Below are 15,163 nucleotides of genomic sequence, written 5' to 3'. Positions count from 1 at the left end.
CGGTACCGGAGAGCCAAGTGTAGGACACAAAGGCTTCTCAACAGTTTTTACCCCCAAGCCATAAGACTCCTGAACAGGTAATCAAATGGCTTCCCGGACTATTTGCACTGTGTGCCCCCCCCAACCCCTCTTTTACGCTGCTGCTACTCTCTGTTTATCATATATGCATAGTCACTTTAACTATACATTCATGCACATACTACCTCAATTGGCCCGACCAACCAGTGCTCCCGCACATTGGCTAACCGGGCTATCTGAATTGTGTCCCACCCGCCAACCCCTATTTTACGCTACTGCTACTCTCTGTTCATCATATATGCATAGTCACTTTAACCATATCTACATGCACATACTACCTCAATCAGCCCAACTAACCAGTGTCTGTATGTAGCCTCGGTACTGTATATAGCCTTGCTACTGTTATTTTTCACTGTCTTTTTACTGTCGTTTTTATTTCTTTACTTACCTATTGTTCACCTAATACCTTTTTTGCAATATTGGTTAGAGACTAAGTAAGCATTTCACTGTAAGGCACACGTGACAAACTTTGATTTGGTGGCATTGTCACGCTGGAGGGTCATGTCAGGATGAGCCTGCAGGAAGGGTACCACATGAGTGAGGAGGATATTTTCCCTGTAACTCACAGCGTTGAGATTGCCTGCAATGACAACAAGCTCAATCCGATGATGCTGTGACACACCGCCCCCAGACCATGACGGACCCGCCACCTCGATCCCGCTCCAGAGTACAGGCCTCGGTGTAACGTTCAGTCCTTCGATGATAAACGCGAATTCGACAGATTATTTCACCCATAATTCACTATCACAATTCCAGTGGGTCAGAAGTTTACATACACTAACTTGACTGCACCTATAAACAGCTTAGAAAATTCCAGAAAATGTCATGGCTTTAGAAGCTTCTGATAGGCTAATTGACATCATCTGAGTCAATTGGTAGTGTACCGCGGGGGTATTTCAAGGCCAACCTTCAAACTCAGTGCCTCCTTGCTTGACATCATGGGAAAAATCAAAAGAAATCAGCCAAGACCTCAGGAAAAAAAAAAATTGTAGACAACAAGTCTGGTTCATCCTTGGGAGCAATTTCCAAATGCCTGAAGGTACCCCGTTCATTTGTACAAACAATAGTACGCAAGCCTAAACACCATGGGACCACGTAGCGGTCATACCGCTCAGGAAGGAGACTCATTCTGTCTCCTAGAGATGAATGTACTTTGGTGCGAAAACTGCAAATCAATCCCAGAACAACAGCAAAGGACCTTGTGAAGATGCTGGAGGAAACAGGTGCAAATGTCTCTATATCCACAGTAAAATGAGTCCTATATCGACATAACCTGAAAGGCCCATCAGCAAGGAAGAAGCCACTGCTCCAAAACCGCCATAAAAAGCCAGACTATGGTTTGCAACTGCACATGGGGACAAAGATCGTACTTTTTGGAGAAATGTCCTCTGGTCTGATGAAACAAAAATAGAACTGTTTGGCTATAATGACCATCGTTATGTTTGGAGGAAAAAGGGGGAGGCTTGCAAGCCGAAAAACACCATCCCAACCGTGAAGCACGGGGGTGGCAGCATCATGTTGTGGGGGTGCTTTGCTGCAGGAGGGACTGGTGCACTTCACAAAATAGATGGCATCATGAGGTACGAAAATTATGTGGATATATTGAAGCAACATCTCATGACACCAGTCAGGAAGTTAAAGCTTGGTCACAAATGGGTCTTCCAAATGGACAATGACCACAAGCATACTTCCAAAGTTGTGGCAAAATGGCTTAAGGACAACAAAGTCAAGGTATTGGAGTGGCCATTACAAAGCCCTGACCTCAATCCTATTGAACATTTGTGGGCAGAACTGAAAAAGTGTGTGCGAGCAAGGAGGCCTACAAACCTGACTCAGTTACACCAGCTCTGTCAGGAGGAATGGGCCAAAATTCACCCAACTTATTGTGGGAAGCTTGTGGAAGGGTACCCTAAACGTATGACCCAAGTTAAACAATTTAAAAGGCAATGCTACCAAACACTCAATTAGTGTATGTAAACTACTGACCCACTGGGAATGTGATGAAAGAAAAAAGCTGAAATAAATAATTGTCTACTATTCTGACATTTCCCATTCTTAAAGTGGTGATACTGAACTAAGACTGGGAACTTCCAAACTTCAAGTGTGTGTGTGTGTGTGTGTATATACACACACACAGTTTGAAAGAAAAGCTATTTTTTTGTCCATTTTAAATAAAATTGATTATAAATACAGTGTAGACATTGTTAATGTTGTAAATGACTATTGTAGCTGGAAACAGCTGACTTTTAATGGAATATCTACATAGATGTACAGAGGCCCATTATCAGCAACCATTACTCCTGTGTTCCAATAACACGTTGTGTTAAACTTGGATTAGCTAACATTTTAAAAGGCTAATTGATCATTAGAAAACCCTTTTGCAATTATGTCAGCACAGCTGAAAACGGTTCGTTCTGATTAAATAAGCAATAAAACTGGCCTTTAGACTATTTGAGTACCTGGAGCATCAGTATTTGTGGGTTCTTTTACAGGTTCAAAATGGCCAGAAACAAAGAACTTTCTGCTGAAACTCGTCAGTCTATTCTTGTTCTGAAAAATTCATTATATTCCATGCTAGAAATTGCCTGTGTACTACTTCCTTCACAGAACAGCGCAAACTGGCTTTAACCAGAATATAAAGAGGAGTGGGAGGCCCCGGTGCACAACTGAGCAAGAGGACAAGTACATTAGAGTATCTTGTTTGAGAAACAGATGCCTCAAGTCCTCAACTGGCAGCTTCATTAAATAGTACCCACAAAACACCAGTCTCAACGTCAACAGTGAAGAGGCGACTCCCGGATGCTGGCCTTCCACACAGTACCAGTCAAAGGTTTGGACACACCTATCCCTTCAATGGTTTTTCTTTATTTGTACTATTTTATACATTGGTGTGACATCAAAACTATGAAATAACACTCATGGAATCATGTAGTAACCAAAAAGTGTTAACCAAATCAAAATATATTTTAGATACTTCAAGGTAGCCACCCTATGCCTTGATGACAGCTTTTAACACTCTTGGCATTCTCTCAACCAGCTTCATGAGTAATGGTTTTCCAACAGTCTGGAAGGAGTTCCCACATATGCTGAGCATGTCTTGGCTGCTTTTTCTTCACTGTGGTCCAACTCATCCTAAAATTTCTCAATTGGGTTAAGGTCGGGTGATTGGAGGCTAGGTCATCTGATGCATCACTCTCCTTCTTGATCAAATAGCCCTTACACAGCCTGGAGCTGTGTTTTGAGTAATTGTCCTGTTGAAAAACAAATGATAGTCCCATTAAGCACAAACCATATGGGATGGTGTATTGCTGCAGAATGATGTGGTAGCCATGCTGGTTAAGTGTGCCTTGAATTCTAAATAAATCACTGACAGTGTCACCAGCAAAGCACCCCCACACCACCTCCTCCATGCTTCACGATGGAAACCACACAGAGATCATCCGTTCACCTACTCTGCATCTCACAAAGTCCCGGCGGTTGGAACCAAAACTCTCAAATTTGGACTCATCAGACCAAAGGACAGATTTCCACCAGTCTAATGTACATTGCTCGTGCTTCTTGGCCCAAGCAAGTCTCTTCTTATTGGTGTCCTTTAGTAGTGGTTTCTTTTCAGTAATTCAACCATGAAGGCCTGATTCACAGTCTCCTCTGAACAGTTGATGGTGAGATGTGCCTGTTACTTGAACTCTGTGAAGCATTTATTTGGGCTGCAATCTGAAGTGAATATTAACTCTAATGAACTTATCCTCTGCAGCAGAGGTAACTCTGGGTCTTCCTTTCATGCGGCAGTCCTTAAGAGAGCCAGTTTCATCATAGTGCTTGATGGTTTTTGCGACTGCACTTGAAGAAACTTTCAAAGTTCTTGACATTTTACGGATAACTGACCTTCGTGTCTTAAAGTAATGGACTGTTGTTTCTCTTTGCTTATTTGAGCTGTTCTTGCCATAATATGGACTTGGTATTTCACCAAATACCCCTATCTTCTGTATACCACCCCTACGTCATAACACAACTGATTGGCTCAAATGCATTAAGAAGGAAAGACTGGAAAACCCACCACCGGCCCAGGCCGATAGTGGTAAAGTTCCTGAGGTTCAAGGACAAGGTAGCTGTTCTGGAAAGAGCCACGAACTTGAGAAGAACATATATCTTCCTCAACGAGAACTATCCTGAAGCTGTGTGTCAAAAAAGGAAAGAACTTATCCCAGCCATGAAAGCTGCCAGAGCGCGTGGGGACATTGCTTACATCTGCTATGACGGACTCATTTTCCAAGCCTGGAAGTGGTGAGAGAGCAAAGCCTATGGGTTCGTAGTTTCAACCCTGCAGCACACACACAAACCAATTAATTTGTTGACTGCTGAATGTATATTTTTCTCTTTCTTTGTTTGCTCTTTCACATTATGTCTCTCTGAGAAGCTACCCATGAAAGGGCTGAAAATATCCCATATTAATATATGTAGCCTTAGAAATAAGGTTCATGCAATAAATAACTTGCTAACATCATAACATTCATATATTAGCCATTTGAGACTGACTTAGATAATTCATTTGATGATACAGCAGTAGCAATACAAAGATAAAATCTATAGAAGAGGCTATATACAGCAACACATCCCTCCAAGTGCTAACAGTCAGTATCTAAATGTGTGAAATTCTTAATAGTATATGTGATGTAAACAGAGAGGTCTACTTTCTTGGAGACCTGAATATTGACTGGTTTTCATCAAGCTGTCCGATCAAGCGGAAGCTTCTCACTGTAGCCAGTGCCTGTAATCTGGTTCAGGTTATTAATCAACCTACCAGGGTGTTGACAAACACTACAGGAACAAGATCATCCACATGTATCAATCACATTTTTACCAATACTGTAGAACATTGTTCTAAAGCTGTATCGGTACCCATTAGATGCAGTGATCAGAATATAGTGGCTATATCCAGAGAACGACAGTGTTGTCCAGGGTCACGCCAAGATTCTTTGCACGCTGGGAGGGCGACACTAGAGTCGTCAACCATGATGGAGAGGTCTTTGAGTGGGTTGGCCTTACCCGGGAGGAAGAGCAGTTCCATCTTATCGAGGTTGAGCTTGGGGACGGAGAATAGTAGTTGAGTCTCATCAGCATAGCAATGATAGGAGAGATCATGTGAGGATATGACAGAGCCGAGTGACTTGGTGTATAGAGAGAAGAGGGCCTAGAACAGAGCCCTGGGGGACACCATTAGTAAGAGTTTGTGGTGCCGACACAGATCCCTCCACGTCACCTGGTAGGAGCGGCCAGCCAGGTAGGATGCAATCCAAGAGTGTGCATAGCCTGAGACGCCCAGCCCTGAGCGGGTGGAGAGGAGGATCTGATGGTTCAAGGTGTCGAAGGCAGTGGATAGATCTAGGAGGATGAGAAAATCAGCTTTGGCAGTGCAGAGAGCCTCCAAGAGCAGTCTCGGTTGAGTGACCTGTCTTGAAGCATGAGTGGTTAGGGTCAAGAAGATCGTTCTGAGAGAGATAGAGAAAGTTGATCAGAGACAGCACACTCAAGTGTTGGAAAGAAATTAATGGAAGGCAGACGTCAGGAGGTTAAAGTCGCCAAGTACGAAGAGCGGTGCGCCCTCGTCAGGAAATTAGCTTAGCAAGGTGTCAAGCTCATTGAGGAACTCTCCAAGGGCATCTGGTAGGTGATAGATGACAATAATGTTAAGCTTGAGTGGACAAGTGACAGTATGGAATTTAAATGAGGAGATGGACAGGTGATGAGTAGACCTGTGCCACCACTGCGACGACCAGATGCTCTCGGACTATAAGAGAAAACATAGTCAGATGAAGAAAGAGCAGCGGTGTTCTCTGGGGTGATCCATATCTCCTTCAGGGCCAAAAAGTAATCCGACTGAAGGGCAGCATAGGCTGAGATGACCTCTGCGTTCTTGACCACAGATCGGCAGTTCCAAACGCTGGCAGAGACCCGGAATTCCACCTGGGATGTGCACGAAGAGTACACAAAATTAGAAGGGCTGCAGCCAAGGGGTGGGGAGTGTCTGTAAAGCCTACAGGGAGAGGTGCGAACAGGTATAGAAAACATACATAGTTGATGAAGCTACAAAAGAGCAAAATTACATAATCTGTAAATAACTAGGTAAGATACTCAAGTAAGAGAGTGGTGTGACCACAACAGATAAAGACAAAAAAAAGTATCACTCCTAGGGATATCAGGAGTCCTCTAGCTATAGAATGAAGCACTTGGAATGTTGTTTTAAAACTTAAATTAACTTCACATTTAACTTCTGTTACATGGCCTCGTAACCATCACTTTAAATTAAGCTACAAAATACCCAATCTGTGGTGAACTCTCCCCATTTTAGGTGGAGCCTTTGAGTTACCACGTCTTTGAATTCTTTCCAATCCGTGCTGCATAGTTTTGAGCTGTGATTAGTGAATTGCTTTGATGACTTCTTTCACATCAGATAAGTGGTAAAAGATCACATCACTTGTTTCTGGCCACATGATTGAGTTCTTTCACAAAGTTTGTCTCATACAGCTCACCTCAATTTCATTCTCCACCAGTTCAAGGACTTGGCCGACGAATGGTTGGTTATCGTACATCACAATAACAAACTTCCCAACTAAATCCAGTGTATTGTTTTGTGCAGGCTGCAGTGTTGACTTTGAGCTTGTGGTGGTAGGCTCCTCAGATCCTTCTTGATTGCAGTCACAATGTCTCTCTCCGTGGCTGCAGAAGCAGGACAGCTCTCTGACTTATCTTCCCAAGGGTTTGTGAGGCAATCTGTTGTATTTTCATGGTGTCTTTAACCACTTGCAACTGACTCTGCACTGCATCGTCATATCTACACACGTCAACTTCAGATATCCAAAAGTACCTTACGCTTGAGCTTGTGTTTTCCTGTAGTTTGCTGTACAGATCTTTTGGGGTCTGGATATCTGCTCCCATGTTCACCATGTCATCAGCACTACGGACGTTTGTCTGCTCCACTGACTTCATCAGGAGCACCTTTACCGTATCCCTTCTCTGAAAAGTTCCATGTTACTTCTTTGAATCCCAAAAGAAATGGAAGTGTGCTGAATAGGTAAAATATAATTTTTGTTCCTGTACTGTGTGACAGGATAGCCACTCATGAAGTGAAGAGTAGTTAGAGGGATTTTGCCCCTTCACTTCCTTCAAAATAGGCTCAAGGTGTGCTCACACGGCTCTTTCATCATGGCGGAGGCTATCTGATTATGTAGCATATGACTGGCACCCTTGAAATGTGTACAACACACTAGTATGCAATTTACATGCATAGTTTTCTGAGAAGTCCATGTGAACAACTACTTCATTGTCACCGATGTTTTCTTTAAGATTTCGGCACTTCTCAACTTGAAGAAATGGTGCTTGGCGAGCAGGTCGAATTTTTGATTCAGGATTCTGTTCAGATTCTGCCATGTGCCTATCTTTTCTTCATTGCTGGTCTCCTCTCTTTCCCATTGCTGCAATGTGGTGTTCACTTCAGGCAGAGCTAGTTCTACCTCACTGTAATAACTTTGAGAAGGACTCGTCTCTGAACTTTTTCTTTGTGCTTCGTTACGGTGTCTTTCTTCCCAGGCAGAAGTCTGCTATTTTCATCCCTACACAATAATTTTGTGACCTTTGCCTTCTTCTCTGCTGCCAGTTTCTTTCTCCCTCTTTGCTTGTTTCTTTCTCATTTTCTTTTTGACAGTGCAAGTTGTATTTCAAGTCTGATCATTTGTTGCTTCAACTGTGCTTTTTCTTTACCTAACTGGATATATTCTCTACATCACTTCTCTCTGGGGTTAATGAAGCAAGTGGTTGTCCCTGCTATGTTGGTGGCATCTCAGGTGGGTAATGTTAAGGTGGTTGGCTTTGCTGTGGAGTTGAGGGCTGAGGTGGGTGCTGCTGTTGAGGTTGTAGATTGCTCAGGGTGCTCCTCAAGATGGTCACCATCCATGGACACTGGAGTGAGGTTCATCACAGCATGCATTTGCCTCCAACTCCTCTGCTTTTTCCTTCGTTTATCCCTTCTCTTTTCAGCTGCAGAGGTCATAATCTCCCTACCTGGGCGATGGTCTATGTGCCCATCCTCCTTACATCTGCGGTAGCTAAACACAAGACGAATATAATTACAGAGATATAGTGCAGGCTATAGTCAAAATGACTTCCATAACATGAATATTTCCTAAACGCTATTGTAAACAACCTTTGCATAATATCCCACAGCTTAGTCTGACACTCATACATTGTATTGATTACCTAAAAGATCTAGCCTTCTTCAAATGAGTGTGAACCTAATCGAACTTAGTCTTAATTCAGGTTTGCTGGTTACTGAACTGCACTTGTCACTTAATAAAACATTATTATATTAATTAAGTTCTTATGACTTGAATATGTGACTTCAGAAAAAACAAATAATTATGATAATGCTGTCATTACTTTTGTTTTTCACAATGTAATAGATAGACAAAATATTCCTTAACACATAAAAATACATACACAGTTGAAGTCGGAAGTTTATATACACTTAGGTTGGAGTCATTAACTCGTTTTTCAACCACTCCACAAATTTCTTGTTAACAAACTAGAGTTTTGGCAAGTCGGTTAGGACATCTACTTTGTGCATGGCAAGTAATTTTTTCCAATTGTTTATAGACATATTATTTAACTTATTTACTGTATCACAATTCCAGTGGGTCAGAAGTTACAGAACATACACTAAGTAGAACAGAACATGCACTAAGTTGACTGTGCCTTCAAACAGCTTGGAAAATTCCAGAAAATGTCATGGCTTTAGAAGCTTCTGATAGGCTAATTGACATAATTTGAGTCAATTCGAGGTGTACCTGTGGATGTATTTCAAGGCCTACCTTCAAACTCACTGCCTCTTTTCTTGACATCATGGGAAAATCAAAAGAAATCAGCCAAGACCTCAGAAAAAAAAATTGTAGACCTCCACAAGTCTGGTTCATCCTTGGGAGCAATTTACAAACGCCTGAACGTACCACATTCATCTGTACAAACAATAGTACGCAAGTATAAACACCATGGGACCACCAGCCGTCATACCGCTCAGGTAGGAGACGCGTTCTGTCTCCTAGAGATGAACGTACTTGTGAGAAGTGCAAATCAATCCCAGAACAACAGTACAAAAGTATCTATATCCACAGTAAAACAAGTCCTATATCGACATAACCTGAAAGGCCGATCAGCAAGGAAGAAGCTACTGCTCCAAAAGCGCCATAAAAAGCCAGACTACGGTTTCCAACTGCACATGGGGAGAAAGATCATACTTTTTGGAGAAAGGTCCTCTGGTCTGATGAAACAAAAATAGAACTGTTTGGCCATAATGACCATCATTATGTTTGGAGGAAAAAGGGGAATGCTTGCAAGGCGACGAACACCATCCCAACTGTGAAGGATGGGGGTGGCAGCATCATGTTGTGGGGGTGCTTTGCTGCAGGAGGGACTGGTGCACTTCACAAAATAGATGGCATCAGGAGTCAGGAAAATTATGTGGATATATTGAAGCAACATCTCATGACACCAGTCAGGAAGTTAAAGCTTGGTCGCAAATGGGTCTTCCAAATGGACAATGACCCCAAGCATACTTCCAAAGTTGTGGCAAAATGGCTTAAGGACAACAAAGTCAAGGTATTGGAGAGGCCAACACAAAGCCCTGACCTCAATCCTATAGAACATGTGTGGGCAGAACTGGAAAAGCGTGTGCGAGCAAGGAGGCCTACAAACCTGACTCAGTTACACCAGCTCTGTCAGGAGGAATAGGCCAAAATGCACCCAACTTATTGTGGGAAGTTTGTGGAAGGCTACCTGAAACATTTGACCCAAGTTTTAAACAATTTAAAGCCAATACTACCAAATACTAATTGAGTGTATGTAAACTTCTGACCCACTGAGAATGTGATGAAAGAAATAAAAGCTGAAATAAATAATTCTCTCTGCTATTATTCTGACATTTCACATTCTTAAAATAAAGTGGTGATACTAACTGACCTAAGACAGGGAAGTTTTACTAGGATTAAATGTCAGGAATTGTGAAAAACTGAGTTTAAATGTATTTCGCTACGGTGTATGTAAACTTCCGACTTCAGCTGTAAATATGTTATCAATAAAACATACACTACAGTCCCTAAAAGCTTAAGAATAGTCCTAAAAACACAACTATATGTGTCATGCGAAGTAACGAATGACATTGTGGAATAACAGTTATACAGAATGACATAATCGACACTCCGTATGACAAAAAACAGCTTGAACTATTATTTGACCCTGCTGGTCATCTATGAACATTTGAACATCTTGGCCATGTTCTTTTATAATCTCCACCCGGCACAGCCAGAAGACGACTGGCCACCCCTCATAGCCTGGTTCCTCTCTAGGTTCTGGCCTTTCTAGGGAGTTTTTCCTAGCCACCGTGCTTCTACACCTGCATTGCTTGCTGTTTGGGGTTTTAGGCTGGGTTTCTGTACAGCACTTTGTGACATCAGCTGATGTAAGAAGGGCTTTATAAATAAATTTGATTGATTGAACTTATTCTACAGGCCCATCCACCTAGGAAAAAACGATGACCTTGATCTACAGCTTTTTAAAGTAATTTCACATCAAATATGACATTTTAAAATAAAAATTATTTTAAAGAGTTGCGGTATCGTATGACAGGACATTATAGTGTACCAGTGACCAAAAAGGTGAAATAATCAACATTTTAGGAGAGACTTACTAACCTTTCTGCACTGTGTGGGGGTCTTTCTGATGCAATATCCTGTCATGTGACTATCGCAAAGCATTGTCTGAAATGGCTCATGAATGTCTGTTATACTGAATGACATTTAATGAAATCCCAAGTCTTTTAAAGCATAAAAATGTAATACAGTTTAGGATCCTCACCATTATTTTTTATTTATCAATACAGAAACTCCTCTGGCATAATTGTGAGGGTATTGGATTTTTGTTGTTTTTAAAGAAATCTATGCATATTGATTTTAGTTGTGGACAGTTAATCCTAATGGCATTTTGCTACTTCTGAGCTCTATAGCTCCCTGAATTCCCATTATTCATAATGAATACTCTTATGCCTATAAATAGGGGAAGGTTAAGTCTTATAATGCAGTGTTTGTAAAAATGTATTTTTATAATACTGTAAATATGCTTCGGACACCAAAATGGACACGTCATGTCATTGACCCAGGGCCCTATAAAATGAGGTTCTTTTTTTTTTTCTCCAAGTTTTCACTCAAAAGCACACTTTTTTTGGGGGGGGGGCCACAAGAATGCTTAAACCACATCAGGAGTCCACTTTTGAGGTCTGGGAACAATCCCCCCCCCCAAAAAAATGGAGGGTGTACTTCCCCTTTACTTCAATTGCACACCTATCAAGAGATCATTGTGTTGTGTTTGGCTGGTGGTGTTTTTGTACTGTACAATGTGCAGTGTAGGCTAAATTTGATGACATAGTTTGCAAAACAAATGCCCCTGCAATTGGTACAAATCATCATGATAGCATTCAGCTAGGTAGGCCTACTTTGCAGTCAACATTTGATAAGGAAGGTTTTTTGGGGAAAGCCTTTAGAAATGTTAATTCAAACTGTGCATGACGACTGAATTGCGCATCGCAGAGATTCAACCAAGCCTTCGGACCAAACCTTTTGAATAACTGGTCTACATACCCATTGCTGTTTGAATAAATCTTGATAATAAAAAATAAGCTAATTGTGAACCAAAAACGAACGTGACCAGCTAAAACAATTTCTATGCCACCCTAGAGCCCAATAAAAATAAATAAAAAGGGTGTAGCACTGCCAAGTCAAAGGGTCGCAAATGCGAGTGTTTTGGTTGCAGTTTTGAGCCCTGTGTCCTAGCTCTGACCGACTCATTCTTAGAAAGGCTTTATTCCAGGAGTTTCTACTGAACCGCAGAGGAGTGAAACAGAGCATACCACCACACATCCTCTCTAGAGACACACAATGCTCAGGGAGTGGAACAATAATCATCAGAGCAGTGGGACACACACACACACACACACACCTGGAGGCCTCCACATGGCAGGCAGTGACCTCGGTTCTCATCTTCAGTGTGTGGATCTGCTGTGTAAAGGTGAGTCACTGAGGCTGCCGTGACTAGGTATCACTGTCTACTCTCTCTCTCTGAGCTCAGCTCACTTTGTACAGAGGAGCATACTTAAGGAAAAATGCAGCAACTCTTGGAGGACAATGGAAGTGCACTTAAAGTTTTTTGTTTTAAACTCACAAAAGAACATTTTTGGAAGTGAACTTTATTTGTCCTTGAAGAGTTGCTGAATTTCCCCTTCATTTTCAGTCTGACTTAGCTCATGACCGGCTCTACAAAGGAAAACAGAAAGAGAGTAAGTGAATGCTGCCAGCCACTGACAAGCACCAGCCCATAGTACTGCATGGTGCATTAATCCACTGATACAGCCTGGGTCAATGGATTCCTCAGGAGGGTTGTATGTCAGAATGACCATTATATCACCCTGACAGTGACTCTATACCTCCTTAGAACCAATGAACAAAACATCTAGGCCCTCCCTGCAAATCTGTGTCACCTAAATAAAGGCCATTCCCAAGTGAGTGTCATTTCAATAGGATTCAGGTCACTCTAGAAACCGTCCAGTCAATATGTTCAACAGTTACAGCCAGAGTTAGCCAGTCAGAGAAGTTCACAGGTAAACAAAACAACCGCTCCTGAACATAGAACGAAAAGGCTAAGACATTGGACCTGATAAGAAACCAAAACATCTACTTTAAAAAGTGCAAATCGTGTCATGCAGTGTTAATCCTATTGGAAAACTCTGCATATGTACAGTACAACTCCGCCACACTTCAGTTGTTTTGCATTCTACAGTAATGTAAGACCTTCGTTTTACCCTGCTGAGATTCCTATGGGCATGAATGATCAGATATACAATAGCCCGAGGATGGATTAGCTGGGTCACAGGAAGTTCATTTTTAGAACAAAAACTGACTCTCCTATAAGCTTGTCATATAGGACTGCATTTGTTTCTTTGATACTTATCTTCAGACCAGCCATATTATGCCGGCTCACTGTAACTCCTGATCTTATTATCAATGGCGTAGACTACTGAAAATGCCAATAACGAAGGTATAAGAAATTGCAATATTTACGCAAACCGAATCATACAAAAGTGATTTAGGCATTTATATAGGGAAAACAATTAAATGAAGGAACAAATATAAAACACACAATCAACTATGTTGAAGGCAAGTAAATGTGTTACTTTAGAAACAAACAAAAAATATATTATTCCAAGATCTTACCACGAGTTCTCTCTTTGAGGACCTGCACTTCAACAAGCAAGCTTCGTAGAGCTGGTTTAATTTCAGCAAATAAAACATAACATCACACAGCTAGCTGGTCCTGTGTAGCTAGAGCACCAATGTTCGCTGAACTCCCGAGTCCTAGGTCCAAATTGTGAAGTGAAGTATTGACAGCGCTGTCAGACACTGGAAGAGAATGCGCTCTTAGGCTACCCTATGCCTCTCATTAATTCGTTCCCTCCCAGCCCACCAAGGCACTACCCACATCGGGATACCTCCAACTCCAACCTCTTTTCTCAAAGAGCAAAACAACACACGTTGGCTATGACATGTACCATTCTGTCGGATGAAAGAACCACGTCATGTCTCTGCTGCCTGGTTGACAGCTCTCTCTCCTCCCGAGGCGTGGCTCGGGAACTCTGTGGAGTTACTCATGTGACATACCCAGACACCAAGTCCCCCGGTGTATCGTGGTACTGCAATATTGTTACACCTCTGTTATCTTTGGTTCGGAGTAAACTTTCCACGTCTTCTCGTTGTCTCTCATAGTGTTCGTTTCAGCTAGCCTCCGTCCGAGTAACGTTAACTAGCTAGCTAGGACTTCCAACACGTTTTTCCCCCCCATGTAACGTTAGGGCATTCAACACAATTCCGTGACATCCATACTGCTCTATTCGAACAAACTATTATATTCAAAGCATGTTGTGAAATTCTAAAAATGTCATAAATTCCTTTATACGAGAAAGTGACATCGTCCACTTGGCTAGGAATCGTGCCGCGTTCAAGTACTAGTTGGAACTAAGAAACTCTGATATTTCCGACTCGCTAACTGGTTGTAGTTAATCACGTGCCACGATCAACGAATTAGTACATGGGATATTTCCGAGTTTCCTAGTTCTGACTACTACATGAACGTTGCATTTACAAGCCACAAATCCCAGGAAGTAAATCCACACGCCCCAGCCCCACGTCATCGTTAGATCACAGAGTTTCTAAACCCAGAGGCGCAACATCGCGAGACTTCCGGGAACGCTTGCGAAACAGACCAGTCCGGGGTTTGAGAAGTCAATGAGAGAAGTGAACAATTCTAACTTAGTTGTCAAATTTCTCGAAATCTAAAAAAGCACAACCTCGATTCCACCCAATGACTTAAGTAGTTGAACATGTTATTACTCCAACCTCGTGAAAGTGACAAACTGACCTTATATTAGTGGCACATGCGCAGTTCTTCGCGAGGCGAACGTTAGACCCGATGTCAGCCATGACAATTTCAGGGTGCGTTCGTAAATTAATTTCGGATATCTTCTCCTTTCTTTCGTCTGAGTGTGTCAGAGCGCAGAATAACTCATGCATTTATGAATGCGCAACACCCGTAGAATATGACAGGTGTCAGTAAAGGTTGGAAAAAACGGAATTTAACAGGTGCTAGCAGCACAGTTAGTCACTACCGCCCAAGATAACATGAAAACAGCCTAGCTCTGCTTGGGCGAGTAAAATGGTCAGAGTGATGTGTTCTCTCATTTTTGTCAGGAAGTAGCAAGCAAGCTAGCCAATTTAAGCCAGTTAACTTGGGTGCTTGACTGCCGTTGTGAGGTCAGAACGCTCGGATCAACTCCGTCAGAGCCTCCAGTCTGCCCTCTGAACCTTCCTGGAGCGAATCGCTCTGAATTTATGAACAGACAATCTGACAACGATTCTGAATTTACGAATAACAGGAGCGCACTCTGGCACTCGAGAGGGATTTTACGAACACACCCTTAGTCTATCTTCATAAT

At 42.1% G+C, this 15,163-nt stretch overlaps 1 protein-coding gene across 2 annotated transcripts in view; it reads right to left on the bottom strand.

Annotated features, from left to right (window-relative positions):
• Positions 1 to 14,296, bottom strand: part of LOC115152133 (furin) — a 166,353-nt gene extending 152,057 nt beyond the window's left edge. The window contains exon 1 of one of the 2 annotated variants that reach the window (XM_029696672.1): positions 13,389 to 14,296. The gene's annotated coding sequence lies outside the window, so the exon portion shown is untranslated. The remainder of the gene's footprint in view (positions 1 to 13,388) is intronic. The other variant, XM_029696673.1, reaches the window with a different exon arrangement.
• Positions 14,297 to 15,163: the final 867 nt, after the last annotated feature.

Source organism: Salmo trutta, chromosome 17 (assembly GCF_901001165.1).
Source record: "Salmo trutta chromosome 17, fSalTru1.1, whole genome shotgun sequence".
NCBI lineage: Eukaryota > Metazoa > Chordata > Actinopteri > Salmoniformes > Salmonidae > Salmo > Salmo trutta.
Note: the sequence above shows the minus strand (reverse complement) of the source record. Positions and strands in the feature narration are given on the sequence as shown.